Here is an 18,965-nt window from a genome sequence, read left to right as displayed (position 1 = left end):
TCTGCCCTTGAATACCACCAAATTTTCAGTTTGGCTTGGATTTCTTTTGAGGACGTTTTTCCTGTATTGTTTACTTAACTTATTATAAATCAGCAATAAAACTTTTATGTTGGAATTAGTTTGGTGTTCGGATGGTGAATTGAAGAAATGACAATTTACATCTTGGCCAATGATGGTAACGAATTGTCATACCATGTTCAATGCAGATGTTTTCGTTATTTATAGAAATTTATAGAAATAACAAGGCCAGACTCTGGTTATTGAATATGCATATTGATATAGGTCTCGCTGGGACAACTGTTTTCACAGTTAATTAATAGAGTGTACGAGCTTATTATTAGTAAATAATATATTCTCTTTTATTTGTTTATTCATTTGATTTATCCTTCTGTTTATGTTAACTGTAGAGGAACCACCCTTTTAGTAACTGTCAGATAGTTTCTTAATAAAATTGGATCCTTTCCAAGCATCAGTATTGCCAATCAAATGCCATCTATAATATATACAGAGAATCTGTGATCCTCTCACAAGTTAACAATTTTATAATCATGATTGTTCTTCTTTTCTTTTGCAATTAGCGGTTAAGAAAAGCACTGAAGTGATATCATACCTGTTGACCACATTATGTGCTCGGTTGATCTATGTGTTAACAACAACACACGTATCAAAAAAGAACAACTATCAATTTAACCTGTCTTTCCAAATATGTATTGAACTTGATTGTTTTGCTGTGTGATTGAATGTATGTATAATATTTAATTTTCATATTATGTTTCGAGTAGAGGGAGGTATTGTACACGAATTGATACATCAAGAACGCATAGCAATAACAAAATTAATTTTTCCGTGTATCGCTAACACATTAGATGTGGTTCTCTGTGTACCGTTGACACAGTAGTTGTGGTTCTCTGTGTACCGTTGACACAGTAGTTGTGGTTCTCTGTCTACCGTTGACACATTAGTTGTGGTTCTCTGTGTACCGTTGACACAGTAGTTGTGGTTCTCTGTGTACCGTTGACACAGTAGTTGTGGTTCTCTGTGTACCGTTGTCACATTAGATGTGGTTCTCTGTGTACCGTTGTCACATATGTTGTGATTCTCTGTGTACCGTTGACACAGTAGTTGTGGTTCTCTGTGTACCGTTGTCACATTAGTTGTGGTTCTCTGTGTACCGTTGACACAGTAGTTGTGGTTCTCTGTGTACCGTTGACACAGTAGTTGTGGTTCTCTGTGTACCGTTGTCACATTAGTTGTGGTTCTCTGTCTCCCGTTGACACAGTAGTTGTGGTTCTCTGTCTACCGTTGTCACATTAGTTGTGGTTCTCTGTCTACCGTTGACACAGTAGTTGTGGTTCTCTGTGTACCGTTGTCACATTAGTTGTAGTTCTCTGTGTACCGTTGTCACATTAGTTGTGGTTCTCTGTGTACCGTTGTCACGTTAGTTGTGGTTCTCTGTGTACCGTTGACACAGAAGTTGTGGTTCTCTGTCTTCCGTTGTCACGTTAGTTGTGGTTCTCTGTGTAACGTTGTCACAGTAGCTGTGGTTCTCTGTGTACCGTTGTCACGTTAGTTGTGGTTCTCTGTGTACCGTTGACACAGAAGCTGTGGTTCTCTGTGTACCGTTGACACGTTAGTTGTTGTTCTCTGTGTACCGTTGACACAGTAGTTGTGGTTCTCTATGTACCGTTGACACAGTAGTTGTGGTTCTCTGTGTACCGTTGTCACATTAGTTGTGGTTCTCTGTGTACCGTTGTCACATTAGGTGTGGTTCTCTGTCTACCGTTGACACAGTAGTTGTGGTTCTCTGTCTACCGTTGTCACATTAGTTGTGGTTCTCTGTGTAACGTTGTCACAGTAGCTGTGGTTCTCTGTGTACCGTTGTCACGTTAGTTGTGGTTCTCTGTGTACCGTTGACACAGTAGTTGTGGTTCTCTGTGTACCGTTGACACATTAGTTGTGGTTCTCTGTGTACCGTTGACACGTTAGTTGTGGTTCTCTGTGTACCGTTGACACGTTAGTTGTTGTTCTCTGTGTACCGTTGACACGTTAGTTGTGGTTCTCTGTGTACCGTTGTCACTGTAGTTGTGGTTCGCTATGTACCGTTGACACAGTAGTTGTGGTTCTCTGTGTACCGTCGACACAGTAGTTATGGTTCTCTGTGTATCGTTGACACAGTAAACGTACCGTTGATACAGTAGATATGACTCTTTGATATGTACCGTTTATACAGTTGTTATGGTTCTCTGTGTACCGTTGACACAGTAGTTAAGGTTCTCTGTGTATCTGTCACACAGTAGATGTACCGTTGATACAGTAGTTGTGGTTCTCTGTGTATCTTTGACACAGTAGTTGTGGTTCTCTGTGTATCTTTGACACAGTAGATGTGGTTCTCTGTGTATCTTTGACACAGTAGTTGTGGTTCTCTGTGTATCTTTGACACAGTAGATGTACCGTTGATACAGTAGTTGTGGTTCTCTGTGTATCTTTGACACAGTAGATGTACCGTTGATACAGTAGTTGTGGTTCTCTGTGTATCTTTGACACAGTAGTTGTGGTTCTCTGTGTATCTTTGACAGTAATGTGGTTCTTGTGTATCTTTGACACAGTAGTGTGGTTCTCTGTGTATCTTTGACACAGTAGATGACCGTTTACAGTAGTATGTGGTTCTCTGTGTATTTTGACACGTAGATGTACGTTGATACGTGTTGTTCTCTGTGTACGTCGACACAGTAGTTGTGGTTCTCTATGTATCTTTGACACAGTAGATGTACCGTTGATACAGTAGTTATGGTTCTCTGTGTACCGTCGACACAGTAGTTGTGGTTCTCTGTGTATCTTTGACACAGTAGATGTATCGTTGATACAGTAGTTGTGGTTCTCTGTGTATCTTTGACACAGTAGATGTATCGTTGATACAGTAGTTGTGGTTCTCTGTGTATCTTTGACACAGTAGATGTACCGTTGACACAGTAGTTATGGTTCTCTGTGTATCTTTGACACAGTAGATGTACCGTTGACACAGTAGTTATGGTTCTCTGTGTATCGTTGACACAGTAGATATACCGTTGATACAGTTGTTATTAACCTGTATGTATCGTTGATACAGTACTTACATTTTTTCTATGTATTGTTAATGTAGTTGAAATGAATTTCCCCGTATCCTTGATACAGTCATCTTCGTTTCATATATCTTGGATATAAAGAATATACTGTAGTTTCCGTGCGTACATACAGTTACTACCAAATAGCAGTATTTCTATAATAAGGCGTAAAACGTTAAAAAAACAATCGCAAGACAAAATGCCGTTCAAAATCTTACGAGTTCATACAAACAACGACCGTGTGCAAAGATCTGATAAAGATATAAATCAAAGCACTAAAGTTTTGAAAACAAGTTTCAATATATATTTGTTACTGATGATAGTTTTTTTTTTTATAATACCAATGTTTGCAATTACTTTATACAATCACAATATACATTGCTACATTTATCTGACAGTTAATAGATAATTTAAGCGATATTTTAGGACGCACAGTGCTTTATTCTCATATGTCATGTTTTGTTTTATTGGATTCTGACAAATGACTTTTCCGGTTGTCTTTGATTTATATTGCAAAATTACACTAAATCTTTACGTTTGTCAGGTCTGTGGTATGCTAATTCTCAATATATATTTTCAAACTGACATAAATGAAACCATGTGATTTTTATTATATTCCATTTAGAAGATAAATCATTAAGTTTTTAAATGTAAATCCATGTTATTAACACTTTTTGTTCTTTGTCTAAAACAACGTATTTCATGATTTGTTTACACGAGTTTTGATCTGAATGGTGGCAAACGCTTTTTTTTCAGAAAATGCATTATGTACATAATTATCGAAACGCACCTGCTTTACATGTCCCTTATCCTAATTTACAGAAGGCGGTAAATAAAGTTCAAATGTGTTTAGTATAACTATGATGCTATCATCGAATAAGAACATATATGACATAATGATAATAATTTGTTAAACTGATACTTTAAAATCAGATGAGATAGCCAGGTAAGAAAGACACATTTTGAATTTTATACAATGTTCAGTTATATGTATAAACACTGGCATTTTTGTTCATCACAAAAGCGTGATCGTCGTCCGTTTGTGATAGGACCTCCTCTAAAGCTACCAAACAATCGTATTGACACTTAACAGTAACTATCCTAAAACAGACCTCAAACAAGTAACATAAAATCAAACTGGTTTTTTCAAAGCTCTTTTGCGAATTTAGGAAAGTCTTAAAAAAAATATTTTATGTCTGAAGCTGACTGTTAGATTTTAGAATAAGTGCTCAAAAACGATCATCTTACGACCTTTCGTTCGTGTTCTTAATACAGCTTAAAAAGACCCCAAAACAACACACCTATCATGGACAGTGCTTAATAATATATTTTTATAGGTACATAAATTGTATTTATCTTCTCCGTTCATCAGAATTTCATACATAAGGTCATCTTGTGACCCAATACTGTAAGTAAAATTTCTCCCCTTTAGTACGGGGATCACGCTACTAAAAAACTGTGTAGATATACTAGACACAAGGCTAAACCTATAACATTTTGATCTACTCTAAAGACATGGTATAATGAATATGTACAGCAATTCAAAATGGTACTTCTCTTTCTCTCGCATGTTTGCGACTTCGTATCCTCAGAAATCCCAGAAAAAAGCCCAGAAAACATGAAAACAACTCCTTTTATACCAGTTACAAAACGCTGAAAGCTATCCCCCAAATATTGAATGCTATCTATAACTAACAGCATGATCATTGACAGCTAGGTAGCTTACACCCTAGAGCTACATGTTGAAATACACACTGACCCTAGCTGACCCCTGCATCCTGCAGAAAGTAGCAGAGATTCTCTGCTATGAAATACTCTAAGGGAACGAAAATAAGACAACCATTAAAAAATCTTTATAGAAAAATTACAACAATTCTTAAAATGTTATACTGCGATAATGGATCCCTAAAAAACATCACCGCCACGGTGGAGCCTGATTTTCTTAATATGCCATATAAAAAACTCCGAATGATACAAATTCTATCTGGTAGTACGATTAACTACAAAGATTACGAAACTTATTCTGATACGAAATGAAAATTACGTGCAAATGACCCAATCTAAGGTAGATCTCATCTCCTTGTTCTTATAATGCTTTTCCATTACTGCCCATGAACAGATTCAATCAAACCGAGTCTGCAATTTTCACTGTTTGCATTGTTCTCGATGCTTCCGAGGGATCTAATTTCCAGATTTTATTTACTTCACAACAGCGGGTGTTAAGTGCCGTGTGGCGGCCGTAAAAAGTCGCCCCGACTTCATCTCAGTGTTGTTATATTTTCTGGTCCTTCGGGATCATTGATTTCATCTCATTTAGATTTGAAGATTGAATACTGCTTAAGCCGGTGCTAGGGAGCGTGGACAGTGTTGCATTTTCCATTACTGCCCATGAACAGACTCAATCAAACCGAGTCTGCAATTTTCACTGTTCGCATTGTTCTCGATGCTTCCGAGGGATCTAATTTCCAGATTTTATTTATCAGTTAATCTCCTCTGTCAAAATTATTGATTTTGCAGAAAATAATGGTTTTTAAAATAGTACTTAGTCAGAATACAGACCACACAAACACAAGAACATACATATCTTTGATCGTTTTGCAAAATAAGCTCATCTGAGCTTTAAATTCGATTTTCGCAGAATGGGGAAATTTATAGATATTTTGCAAAGATTTCCTGCTATATTTGGTAAAGTTGCTATTATTCGTTCTGTGACGATATATACTAAATGTTACCCAACCAGACTTTGCCTATTGAGTTTGCAGATTTATGTTGGTCTCTCGGGGACAACTGTTTTCACAGATAATTAATAAAGCGTAAAAGCAGATAAGCTATAGATTTTCTCTTAATATAATTTGTTGTCTGCATTATTCTTCCACACTTCGAACCTATATTGTCATATTCTATTATGATGGTATTTTGTTCAATTTAAAGGAATTTACAAGTAGCTATAATAATTCCTTTACGGTTTGTCACTGTAAATGATTAAAGTAAATGTCTTTGAGTAAATAACAGGAATGATTCTTAGACTAAGTGAAATTGTACTTTGCTGTCTGTCTAGATTATATAAATTCTGAATTTGGATTTTTGCTTCTTTTGTGAGACACGGTTTTCGATATGAAATCATTAAATATATATAAAATATGTTCACCGAGTCATTTACATAAAACTATTAAAATATTACTAATAGGTTTACCTTCAAAAAGTTTCCATACACAAAAAGCATAAGGGTACTGTGAATACATCTGTGACTAGCTGCAGAGAGATGTTGCAGATAGATGTTGTTTGGTTACATGAGAAAACTGTGAATCCATCTGTGACTAGATAAACTTTTAAGACATGAAACTGAAAATATTTGCCTAAAAGTTATGTCAATAAACCGTAATGGTATAGCATTGTAGTTGGAGTATCATAAGAAGCATGTACAACGGATTACTTGTTACACTGTAATGATCTGAGACTAAGTCAACTTTGTTTTACAAGAGCACTAATCATTTAAGAAATATTTTGCAGTTGAGCAGTTCTGTACAGACATGTTTATAATTTATTATGAAGGAACCAATCACTTATCAAGAAATATTAAACTTACTGTTAGAGCATTATTGGAATGATATACATGCACATCTATATACATATAAGTTAAAAATGAAAGTGTTTTATCAAAAATAACAGACGAGTTTATATCTATTTATGTTAAACTGCGACGTTTTCCAGGACGATTTGTACTTTAAGATTATTTACGGCACGCCATAACAGTCAAGTTTACTAAAGAAATATGTGTTTACATATACTTGAGTTGTTTAAGGTAACATTTTGTTACGATATCAATATAAATCATTTGCAATTAAGTATAATGTGTTGGTATTTAAGTATAATGTGTTGTGGAAATATATTAAATTTTCTTGCTTTTGCGGATACAACGATAGATATGTATCAACACAGATGATTAGTAGTATTCTTGTCAGCTCTATAATGTAAGTGTCTCTAGTCCGAAGACGCCATTACAATCAGGTTTAAAAGTTCCAGGAAAAAATGTCACATCTCATCGAATAAAATTTATTGGAATATTACATTATCTAGAATGAGCGAGTGATGTTAAAATGCACTTTGATGGTAATTCCCTTGTTCTGTACGTTGACATATAGGCATGACAAAGCTATGAATTTATACAATAAAAACAATGCATACGTGCATTATAGTCGTAGTTTAGACTACACCATCAATACTTTCCCATTTATTTAGCAATTCAAAACATAAGAAAGGATTGGTTGATAGCGTGGTCCCCAAGTTTAGGACAACTCATATATGTAAATACTTTCATTTCTGGAGACACCAGTCATACAAATGCTTTGATAACTGTCTTTGTCTAGGTTAATGACAATTTTACAATTCGTAGTATGTTTCTTTTCATCTTACAGGATTTACATCCGATCAATACAAGCTCGACTGGTCAGGAGAATATTTTCTTGATAAACTGATGTGAGTATATAATTTTCGATATATTTTTTCACCATGTTATAATCCATTTACATTCTATTACAATTATTTTGACAAAGTCTTCCTGTAATAATAATAATTCAACCATGATCTTTTTTGACAACACATGTCATATCTACCAAACATGTGTTATTTAATTCCGTCGCAATTAACATAGCCGTTTTAGCTCAGATCTATTTATCAACGGGTCGAGAGTACTTCGAAACGATTTGATAAAACTCACTGTTTCTGAAGTCATTCAAAAAGGGGCGATAAAACCAAAACGTTGTATAATTTCAAGGTCTGATCTAGGAACGACTGTTCAACTACAAAATATATTCATCTTTATCGGTTACAGTCCACTGATAAATTGAAATATTAACAATTATAGTAGAGTGACTTTCAGGGCGAAAATGGGCATGGGATAGTCACAAATGTATAACAAAAGATGTTATACACCAAAATGTTGGCAAATGTCTGGATGACTCTAGCAAAAATATATTTCTCAAGCTAGTGCGAGCCGGGAAATCGAAGATGACGTCCAAAATGTCTCATATTTTTTGTCAGACATTTCCAAAATTTCTTTTTAAATATACTAAACAACTTATATTTCATATATATCAATGAAAGGTTAAAAAAGAATAAAAACTGAAGAAAATGTCAAAGCCAAATTCAAGGTCAAACCTGAAAATTGGTTATTTTTACAATATTGTATAGTAAATTATGTTTTTTATGCCCCCGAAGGTAGGCATATTAAAATCGCACTGTCCGTCCGTGCGTGCGTCGGTGAGTCTGTGCGCCCGTGCGTGCATCTGTGTACCTCTGTATCTCTGTCATCCATAAAGGGATTTTGAAATAACTTGGCATAAATGTTCATCATAATGTGACGACCTGTCATGTGCAAAACCCAGTGTCATGTGCAAGACCCAGACCCCTTTCTCCAAGGTCAAGGTCACATTCTAAAGTCAATGCCATGCTTAGAGGTTAAAGGTTAACATGGTCTGTTTCTTGTCTTGTCCATTACTCTGTCATCGATGAAGAGATGTTAACATTCTTTGGCATAAATGTTCCCTAATGGGATGATATGCCATGTTCAAGACCCAGACCCCTAGCTCCAAGGTCAAGGTCACACTTAGAAGATAGAAGTCAAAGGTTAGCATGGTCTTTTTCTTGTCTGGTCAAAACTCTGCCATTTATCAAGGGATTTGAACATAATTTGACACAAATGTTAACCGTATTGAGAAAGGTGTCATGCTTATGACCCGGGTCTTTCAGGTCAAGGTCAAGGTCAGGGTCACAAAATATTTTATATCAAAACTATTCTGGCATATTATGTGCAGACAACTGTAGCATTCTTTGGGCACGCTTCGGGGGCATTTGTCATCAATAGCGACAGCTCTTGTTCCATTCATTAACCTTCAAACATTTTTATCTGGGCAGTTATCCCTATGTTACTACATGACTCTTTATACGGATGATTTAGAGAGGCGGATTGTAGCCAGCGGTAAAAATGGAATAAATACAAGTGGTCCTACCCCTTCTTTCAGTCCAGTATTTTAGGAATATGTATTGAAATTGCATAACCCGTCATTCAAGTTATATGCATAATTTTGATATTCTCATCACCTCATCAATTCACATGCAAGATATAACGGATGTTACTGCTTTACCAATGCAACTTTGCATGCCTATACACCATTCTGTTGCTACAACAGCAATAACCATTACATACATAGCATACATTTATTAGTATGTATTTGTTTTGAAAGTTGTTTTGGTGTCTGGACTGAAATACCATTTGTCAATATTGTTGAATTTTAATCTCCGTTCTTTGTATCTGGATCATAAAACTATGCTTGTCGATACAAAATTGAATTCCCTTTTGCAATACATTTATAAAGTTTGCATTACGTCATAAAGTTAGTACCAGGTGGCCTGTCTACTCCAAAGAGAAAAAGTGATGACAAATGGTTTTGTCAAACTAGATATCTACAGATGCTATCCCATACTCATGTTAAGCAATAAATGAATTAAATCTGTGTAAACAATGCACACGTTTAATCTGTTATGATGAGATGCAAATGAGACCGAGATGATTGATGTCATATAACATTTCATTCAGATTAATTAATGAATAGAAATATCTCGTTTGCCTCAAATGCACGTGTGAGAATCTCGGTAGAAGCACCGATGATTCGGGACTGAGACGGAAGTGATGGTTTGCATTATTTGTGTAGGTTATAGATCATTTATTGACTTTCTAATGCAATTAAGTTTGCCAAAACGGAGCGCAGTGTAGTGAAGGCAAAACTTAATGCATTAGAATGTGAAAAAGTGTATCTATAACCGACTTATAGTTAAAACGCCCCTTTTCGTCAATCAGCAACGTCTCCGTCTCAAGTAAACTAAACCACATAGTGAACCCTTCTTTGAAAATACCTTAAATCAGTAAAAAGATTGTTTTTTTAATTTGCACATTTGTACATAGTGACTTTTTACAATATGCAAAGGTGACTTTGAGAAAAAAGTTTAAGATTTGAATTTGAATTTCCCTGGGAGGTGTGGTCAACATTGTTTGTACACAAAACTCATGCCGATGTAATTATAAATACATAGTAGACGACTCACTTATCGAGTAGTTTGTAGAACACAATATTACATTCTTATTTAATGAAAATATAATGTGCAGGTTTAACTTTATGCACTCTGGTTTATTTTTAGACCAGTAGAGGTTAATTGACCTCCGGTTTACATTTGCATTTTAATTAATGAACAATAGGAACATTTGGATATATATAAATAGGAATAATTAGTGCACGTTTCAGTCAACGCTGTATTAAAATCGTGGAGTTAATACAAAGAGTGAAAGGTGCAGAAAGGTAAAACTTGAACTATGAAAGTACAGCTTGCATTATCAAGAAGAAAAAAACAACAACACAATTTGATATTTATATTTATATAGATGCATTATTTCTTGTATGCAGTCCATGTTTTAGCAGTTGCTCCGCCTTCATGAATATGGGAAATCCATAGTAGGCGGAACAATGAATACTCATTAATTGTGTACCACTTCATGATGAAGTGGACCCATTTATTCAGTTATGAACTAATATGAAAGTAAGTTGGTTACTTTTTTGAAAATCCTTCGCTTGTCATTGGATAACAAAGATGCTTGAACTATAAAATTACTTTGTCTCTAATAAATTTAGCTAAGCAAGTCCTTTTATAAGACTAACTTTAAGAATGAGGGTACCTTTTTACCATTTCCTTTCCTCTTGGATAAACGTTCGATAAGGTTGATACATTCGTTGGAAGTAAAACTTATTTCTCGTATCATCTGTGGCGTCTCCTGTTTGCTTGGATCCTGTTATTAACAAGTGAATGAACTATTGCCATGAAATACAGCTACTCGAAAATTATCGCAACTGCCGATTAGCTTAATGATCTGGTATCTGTCAATCATGTAAATGCTTATACAACATTGTGCTTTACATACAGTATGTTATAACGCACAATGTTGAAATTCGCATATAAAAATCTACAGTGACTGTCGTTAATTGCTTATATCATCAATTCATATAATATATATTTGATAACATTTCATTGTTAACTGATTGGAAAAAAAGAGAAAATGCAAAAACGGAATACTTCGTCATATTGAACGAAGATAATTTTGAAGAAAAATAATCATCGTTATTTTATTTGTGTCCATATGAAACATGAGCTTGTTATGTTGAATAATTGTCAAAGGTTAATTTGATATTCATGCATGTATGAAAGAGTTTCAGACAGGACAATAAAATGATCTTAAATATTCTTTCAGACCGGACAGGAGAAAATCAATGTTGACTTTGACCTCCAAGTGTGACCTCGACTTTAAAGCTAAGGATCTTGATATCATGCATGACATATTGTCCTAATATGTGGAATATTTCAGTCAAGCGGTATTAAAATTTCTTGATGGATGACAGATGTAGGGACCAGACAGAAAAAAGGTTTACATTTGACCTCCAACTGTGTCCTCTCATAATTGTTCTTCTTCTCGTTTTGGGGAAGCTGTTTTCTTGGAATATTATTCCGGTTGTACTTTTTATATTTCATTTTACTTTCGGTTAATATGTAAATGTCATGACGTAATCTACAAACAATTTGAAACTGTGATTCATGACTGTTGTTGACGTTTGCACTACCCTTGTGAAATAAACAATAACGGTATATGTAATTATCAGATGTCAATTTAAAAAGGACATAACATCCTTTCAGTTGGCATACAATTATCAAATCAAACAACACGAGACAAATAAATTGAATGTATTTTGTATTTTATGTAGTCATAATGCTATTGACATTTTACCAGACTACAAAACAGTTTTATTAAACCCATGTGTACAATATAACGTGTTTACAGTATATGAATCACTAGTACATTTGTCTGAAAGCAAACAGGCTATTCATATGAGCTGCACGGAAGTACGATATTTCATTTTCGCATGTCACATTTCATTGTATTTGAACTTGATTGATGATGTTTCCGGATGTCTTTGATCTTTACCGCAAAGCTTTCTGACATTATAACATTTATCTCATTTTTATAAAGCCTAATCAGTCTTCATTTCCAAAACGTTACAAAAAGCACTTTACCACGTGTACTGAATACATTTGAAGCTACATCATGTGTGGCTCAGACCACTGGGTCAAATGCCATAATTACCATCAGATACTTTTACTTCGTGTCCGAACAGATGGAAGGATTTTCATAAATCAAGCATTATTTGCTGACCTTATCAAGACGAATTGCAGATCGCAAGGTTACATAGACCCAGCATCACAGTTGCAGTCAAATAGATTTATTTCGCGTCCGCTGTTTTTCTGATGTAACACTGAAAAGATTTTCATTAAGTTAAATTTTGTTGACTTCATCCAGATGGCGTACAGTATAAAGACCTGGTCACTAGATTAAAGGTCACAATTGGGAGGTTAAAGAAATTTTTGTTTTTTGAAAACCTACACTATTGGCACCTGTCCTACGAGTTAACTAGTTTTTTTTTATTAAGTATACATGTTGACAAGACGATTTTCCCTCTACTTATGTAATACTACATGTAGTAAAATGTATTATTTCAGCTCGTTTTGTATTGAAAAATAGGAATCAAAACAGCGTTGGCAGGTGGCTCTGTTTGCTTATATTTGCCTATCATAATATTGAAAAATAGGCTTTAATTAAAATAAGGCAAGGGAATTATAACGAAATAAGAAAAATGTATTCAGTTAGCATTACAACTTCTATTAAAACAAACTTGTTTCTCATGATCACCTGATTACGTTTAGCTTTCCTTGTTAATTAACGAAAATGTCCCTGCAAGAGATGCGGGACTGCAGATAACAAACTCAGTACAACATTACGTAAAGTTTAGAGATCAATGCCCGTTTAAATCAATAACATCTTACTCAGAGCAACATTTGTTCACTTGTTCCAATTTTGCGGAACAACGCATATCCCGAAGCAATTTTGAGGTACTTTTTGCTTTGTAGACAGATACACTATATTTTATTGTTATAGTATTAAAGTTCATGAAATGCATGATACTAAAGATTAATATCAACTCTTTTGCAAACTTATTACGCAAACCAGTGCAAAACAAACTTAATCAAAATGTTTACTCTTTGTCATATTTCCAATTTACAAAGATACATAAGCACGTAATAAATAACATTATGCAGGACTGTTACTGTAAGTCACTTCCTTCATCTCTTGATGATATAACTGGTACCCTTGGGTAATAAGGTCACAACAAAATCCGAGGACGCGTTTTAAAGTTTTATTCATTTCTAAAACCAATTAATGCTGATTTAATGCGCAATATTTACAATTCAGTGTGGCTGGTATAAGAACGGAAAAAAATCAGTTCGACCGTTGACGGTTCTTCTGTTCAATTTCTATTAAGTTTAGTATCATATGATTTCGATCCATTTCTAATTCCTTAAGATCAGTCTTTTTAGATGTTCTACAAATGTTTTCTGCTTAGATTGATTTCCTTTTTTGTTATATTTATCGTTTTTTATTAGCTCAGCTGAGCAAAGAGTACATCGGGGAGCTACGTGGCCGAGTGATTAATGTTGCTGAGTTAAAATCGTTTGCTCTTCCCGCTGGTGGTTTGATACTTCGTTATTTCATGTGATGAAGCCATCCAGCTGGCTTACGGATGGTCGGTAATTCTACAGAGATGCGCGCTGTTAACTGACATTATGTACGAAAAGCTAAAACATCTCCATCAAACATATAAATATGTCGATGTGAAAATAAATCCAATAAAATAGTGCATACGAAACTTAGTGGCTTTTTTACCAATGAGAGATGAAAATTTAAGGTTTTGTTTGAAAATTAGTTTTTTTTTTGGCAATTAAAGTTCTCTCGTACAATGTATGGGTGGTATGTTATTTAAATACTGTATATGAGCCGTGCCATGAGAAAACCAACATAGTGGGTTTGCGACCAGCATGGATCCAGACCAGCCTGCGCATCCGCGCAGTCTGGACAGGACCCATGCTGTTCGCTTTCAAAGCCTATTGCAATTAGAGAAACCGTTAGCGAACAGCATGGATCCTGACCAGACTGCGCGGATGCGCAGGCTGGTCTGGATCCATGCTGGTCGCAAACCCACTATGTTGGTTTTCACATGGCGCGGCTCATATATAAAATGATGTCTGCAAATTGGCTAAATAACTGATAACTTCTACCACAACATATTGATACGTGTTGACCTATCAAAACCTTAGTCGAAGTTAAGCAGAAAAATGCATGCTTTCTGAAAGCCGACACCATATGTTACCTTGCATAATGTAATAAAATCTATAAGAAGGCATCACATTTTGCTTTAATGGTTTGTTGTCTAGCTTTTTGTGCCTGTCTATTATAGTATTACTGAACATAATGTTTTGTTTTGATTTTGTATCTGTAAAAATTGCCATTGTCATTCCAATGTGTTACACTTTGCTTTGCTCAAATAAGTTGCTTTCAGTGTGCGTTAATGATCCATCAGCGAATAATTTGATAACGTTAATTCACATGAAATAAATAATAACCGTATCAATGCATTTAAAGTAATTACTTTTAGCCATTTGCGGTGATGTACACGTTCTGTCTTCTAAAATCTCCATATATTTGAATTTTTTCTTGTCATATTGCTACCATTAGATACTTTGCAAAAAAGTGTTTTGTTGCATTTATATCAATTAGATAAACAACATGTGGAGATATTATGATTCAATTTACATAATACCCGGTTACGTAATTCTTATTTTACTTTCAAAAACAGTGAAAATTAGTCCAAATTCAAATGTTGTATAATGACTTCTTCGGTGTCGTTTGTATAGCACAATATTCGTATTTTTGGAATGTGGTTTTTGTCGCATACAGCGTATGACTTCTGTTTGCATTGCATCGTATAGAATGAAATCATCTAAGGCAGTTTTAGTGGCAGATTTTTGAAAGGTGGGGATTTATCATTTCTTTTTTTTTTCCTAAAATGGAGAGCACAAAAACGTAAAAAGTGAATTTCAAACACTAACCAAGGTGCCACCATCTTCGTTTTGTTCAAATACACTAGTGCTGTAGCAATACACAGGGAGAAAATATGTGCCTGTGTACAACGTATACAGACACTGAATAGGCAAAAAGCGCATAATGGCGGATTCAAACAGTTCTATTTTGTCGGCTCTATATGGTTGTTTTCTTTATTTTCATTGCATTTTTGATGAAATCACATGAAAGATCGCTGCTGGAAATATAGTATATGTAGCATTTCCATAATGAAACAATAGCATTAATGTAGCATTTCCATAATGAAACAGTAGCATTTCAGAATTTGTCATGGAAATTTTGACCATTCATTTTGGATCTCAGACCTAGTTGATTTTACCAGAGTGTTTGTCTGTCTTATGATATTTTTCTTGGATCAAACATAGCCCCTTTTCTTTTAGTTTGTATTCAGCACTGACTAAGACCAACTATTAAGTGTGTTCATTTCACAAGAAACTACACTTATCAAATTTTAACGTAAAGCCATTCAAGTTACGTGCAGAATTTGATTAATTACCCGTTAGAAGTAGCAGCTGGTATTACAATATGCTACATTTTTTTCCCATTTGAGTTGTTTAACACACAGTATGGTATTAACCAGGCTATATAATTTCATTGAATTGCATGATACTAAGACGGATCTTTCATAAGATATGTTAATGCAATTTGAATTATTTATTGCTTTTCTTTCGTAATGGGGATATACACACTTAATGCAAGACTTGAGGCTGTGCCTTTAATTAGGTTACATATATAAAGCTTAATATAATTACCGGGTACATATGAAAACTTCAACTTTAAATAATAGAGAGAAAATTGCGTTGTTTGTCGAATGAAATTAATAAAAAGCATGCCTCTCTTTCTATTAAAAAAGATTAAAGATTATTGATTTATCTACATATTGTTCATCAGTAGTTGATATTCTAAATGACTATCATACCCTGTGCACAATGTGTTTTTATTGCCTGCGAACTTTGCTATTTGCTGTGTGACGTTTATGTAAATACGGAGAGCAACAAAAGTGATATTTTAGGAAGCTCGGTATTTTATCCCCACATGTCTTGCTTTGTCCTTTTTGTAAATGAAATAAACGGTTTTCGAATGCCTTTGATCTATGTCATAAAGTTGTCTGGCATATCTAAATTTGTCAGAACTTCGATGATACTGCATCAGTGTATATGTCTATAATGACATATTCTCTGACAACATTTCTAGTATGTGTTTTAACAGTACATGCATGCACTTGTGTGCGTGCGTGCTTTATGACAATTATTTTCAAGCCCTTTTCTACGGTTCAGAAAACTTTTTGGTTGCAACATTATAAATATATGTATTAAATACCAACTAAGAGAACTTTATCATTATCCAAATAACATATTTCTTTAATTGTGCTGTTTTTGTAATAACTTACAACGGAGAAAGATGAGAAAATTATATACGTGACGCGCATGTATATTTTGTATCCGTCTTACATGTATAATATGCGTCTGTGTGGTCTAAGGTGACCATCATGACACAGTCTTCGTAAGAAGTAATTTCATTGATCAATGGTTTAGTTGAAATTTAATGTTAAAATTATATATTATATAGTGAAGCTGAAATATTCAGTGTTTTCTTTCAGCATCTGAGTGTGCACATATCGCTCGCTTTGGCTAACAAGTTTCTTTAACAATACTGATTACATTTTAGATTTATTTTAATGTTTAATTTTGCCAGAATTCGATTACCAATTGCATGTAGAAGAAACATTTCGTGCATAATGGTAATAACTCTCTTTATTTCATGAAGCATGCATGGATTGTTATTCTAATAACGATTATGAATTGTTTAATTAGCTATAATTTAAACGGAGAACACGAACGCATTCTTACCAATTAAAGAGGATGCTGTCTGAAATTCTGGAATTGATTTAGTAATGCTTATATACCAAATATTAATCGATGAATTATATGTATCATCGATTAGTGAAAATAGAAATAGACAGCAGCTGATGCATATGTTATATATTAAAACATTATTTCTGCAATAATATTTTATATGTTGATTTTCCCCCCAAGATTTGCACATGACTGCACGACATTTCTCATTTGTTAATAATGTAACACACTTTCGACATAGTTTTGGAGCATATTACCTAATAAAAATATGTTTCACTAATGCATGTACATAAAGTATAGATTTAGCATATATGAATTTAAGACAGTATCGTGGGTTATTTGCATAACATAATCAGAAGTTCACTTCCGTTTCAATCAATTTAATAAACATGATACAATACAAATAGATTTCCATTTGTAAAAGTAGCTTCCACGTTTACGTACTGTAACTTCAGGCTTTCCCTCCTTGAAGCTTGAAACGGTTTATGTCTTTGACTAAACGCTACATTTACTATTTATATTTCGTGCTCTAGTTTTATTTCCTCCGTAATTAAATTCTAATATTTCTTTAGCTGAATATCATTTTATGTTTTGATCAATTCTCTTTTAGAAGTTGCCGTTAAAATTACAGTTTGTTACACTTCAAAGGAAGTTGCGTTTGATAGCACAGTAACGTCTGGTATAAAGTGTCACCATGATATATAATGGAATTAATCAACATGAAATATTAAAAATATACTCAAATATTTACAGTTCGTTTCAAATGCCAAAATATATTCACATTCAGATATATTTCTTTTTCGAAGCTTTTAAAGAACACACAGAAGTGTAGTATTTTTTGTCCTATCTCTACATCTAGATATTCCATAACAAAGCATTATTGCAAGCATCCAAAATAAACAGAACAAATAAAAGAAAGTAAATGCCACAATATATGTTTCCCGATATTTTAAATTTAGCAATAAAGCTTATACATAATATCAAGACATATTATTATTTCCACTTCATGAAATACTGATATTTGTATTGCTTTTTCAGTGTGTACTGAACAACCACCGGCACATATATTTAAAATTGATAGTCGCGTGCTCGAAAGCCTAAAACATACGAACCTAATTGAATTGTTTATTTCTCGTTCTTATGTAGCTGATAATTAACGTAACTGCAAAAATATTTTACAACACCGTTGTGTGCAGTGCATTGGCACTGTCACATTCTATGCAAGTACATAGGCCATTCTAGTTATGTTTTTGGAAGCATGTTATATTATTCTCATATGTCATTCTTTGTTCTATTTGAAAATGACGAAAGAGGTGTTCGGCTTTCTTTGATCTACATCGTAATTTTTTTTTTTTTTGAAATTGTTACGTTTGTCAGACATTTGATTGTTCTTATTCCGTTTATATTTTTATAATGACGTGAACCAAATGTACTCTGCATCTGTGTGGTTTTTATCAGTATTTTTATTATTTTTTTTTTGGTTGTTTTTTGTGTTGTTTTTTTTTACAAAATTCGTTGTTAGCGCAATTATGAAGCGCTTCTCTACATGTTTTGCAGACTCGAAAATGTTGAATACAAAACTATGGAACACTGTATTTGACAAATAAATTTAATCAACATTTACTAATATGTGAAAAGCCCCGTTATTTAAATATGAGGCAACTCTGGAATAGTGTTGTTTCTAGGGGTATCTAACAGATACGGCAATTACGGTTGTGTGATTTAGTGCTACACATGTGATGCTGTTCGACGTCTGAATAACGCCATCTAAAAACATTAATGTACAAAGTCTTGTTTCTAAAAACGTTTGCAGACTCTACCGGATTAACAACTCTTTAATTTTGAGCCATAAGGTGTATTTTTTCTAGTTGTATCACTTCAAGGTCTGACCTGAGAACCAGTGAGGGTAGACAACTGTAAAACTGCAAAATAAAC

The 18,965-nt window shown here is 34.1% G+C and overlaps 1 protein-coding gene across 3 annotated transcripts in view; it reads left to right on the top strand.

Moving 5' to 3' along the window:
• The window catches only part of LOC123531845 (5-hydroxytryptamine receptor 1D-like), a 241,177-nt gene that overhangs the window by 158,807 nt on the left and 63,405 nt on the right, over window positions 1-18,965 (top strand). For all 3 annotated transcript variants that reach the window (XM_053517050.1, XM_053517048.1, XM_053517051.1), the window contains one exon: window positions 7,517-7,577. The gene's annotated coding sequence lies outside the window, so the exon portion shown is untranslated. The remainder of the gene's footprint in view (window positions 1-7,516; window positions 7,578-18,965) is intronic.

Source organism: Mercenaria mercenaria, chromosome 11 (assembly GCF_021730395.1).
Source record: "Mercenaria mercenaria strain notata chromosome 11, MADL_Memer_1, whole genome shotgun sequence".
Classification (NCBI taxonomy): domain Eukaryota; kingdom Metazoa; phylum Mollusca; class Bivalvia; order Venerida; family Veneridae; genus Mercenaria; species Mercenaria mercenaria.
The sequence above is the reverse complement of the archived record's forward strand: the minus strand, read 5'-3'. Positions and strand labels throughout refer to the sequence as shown.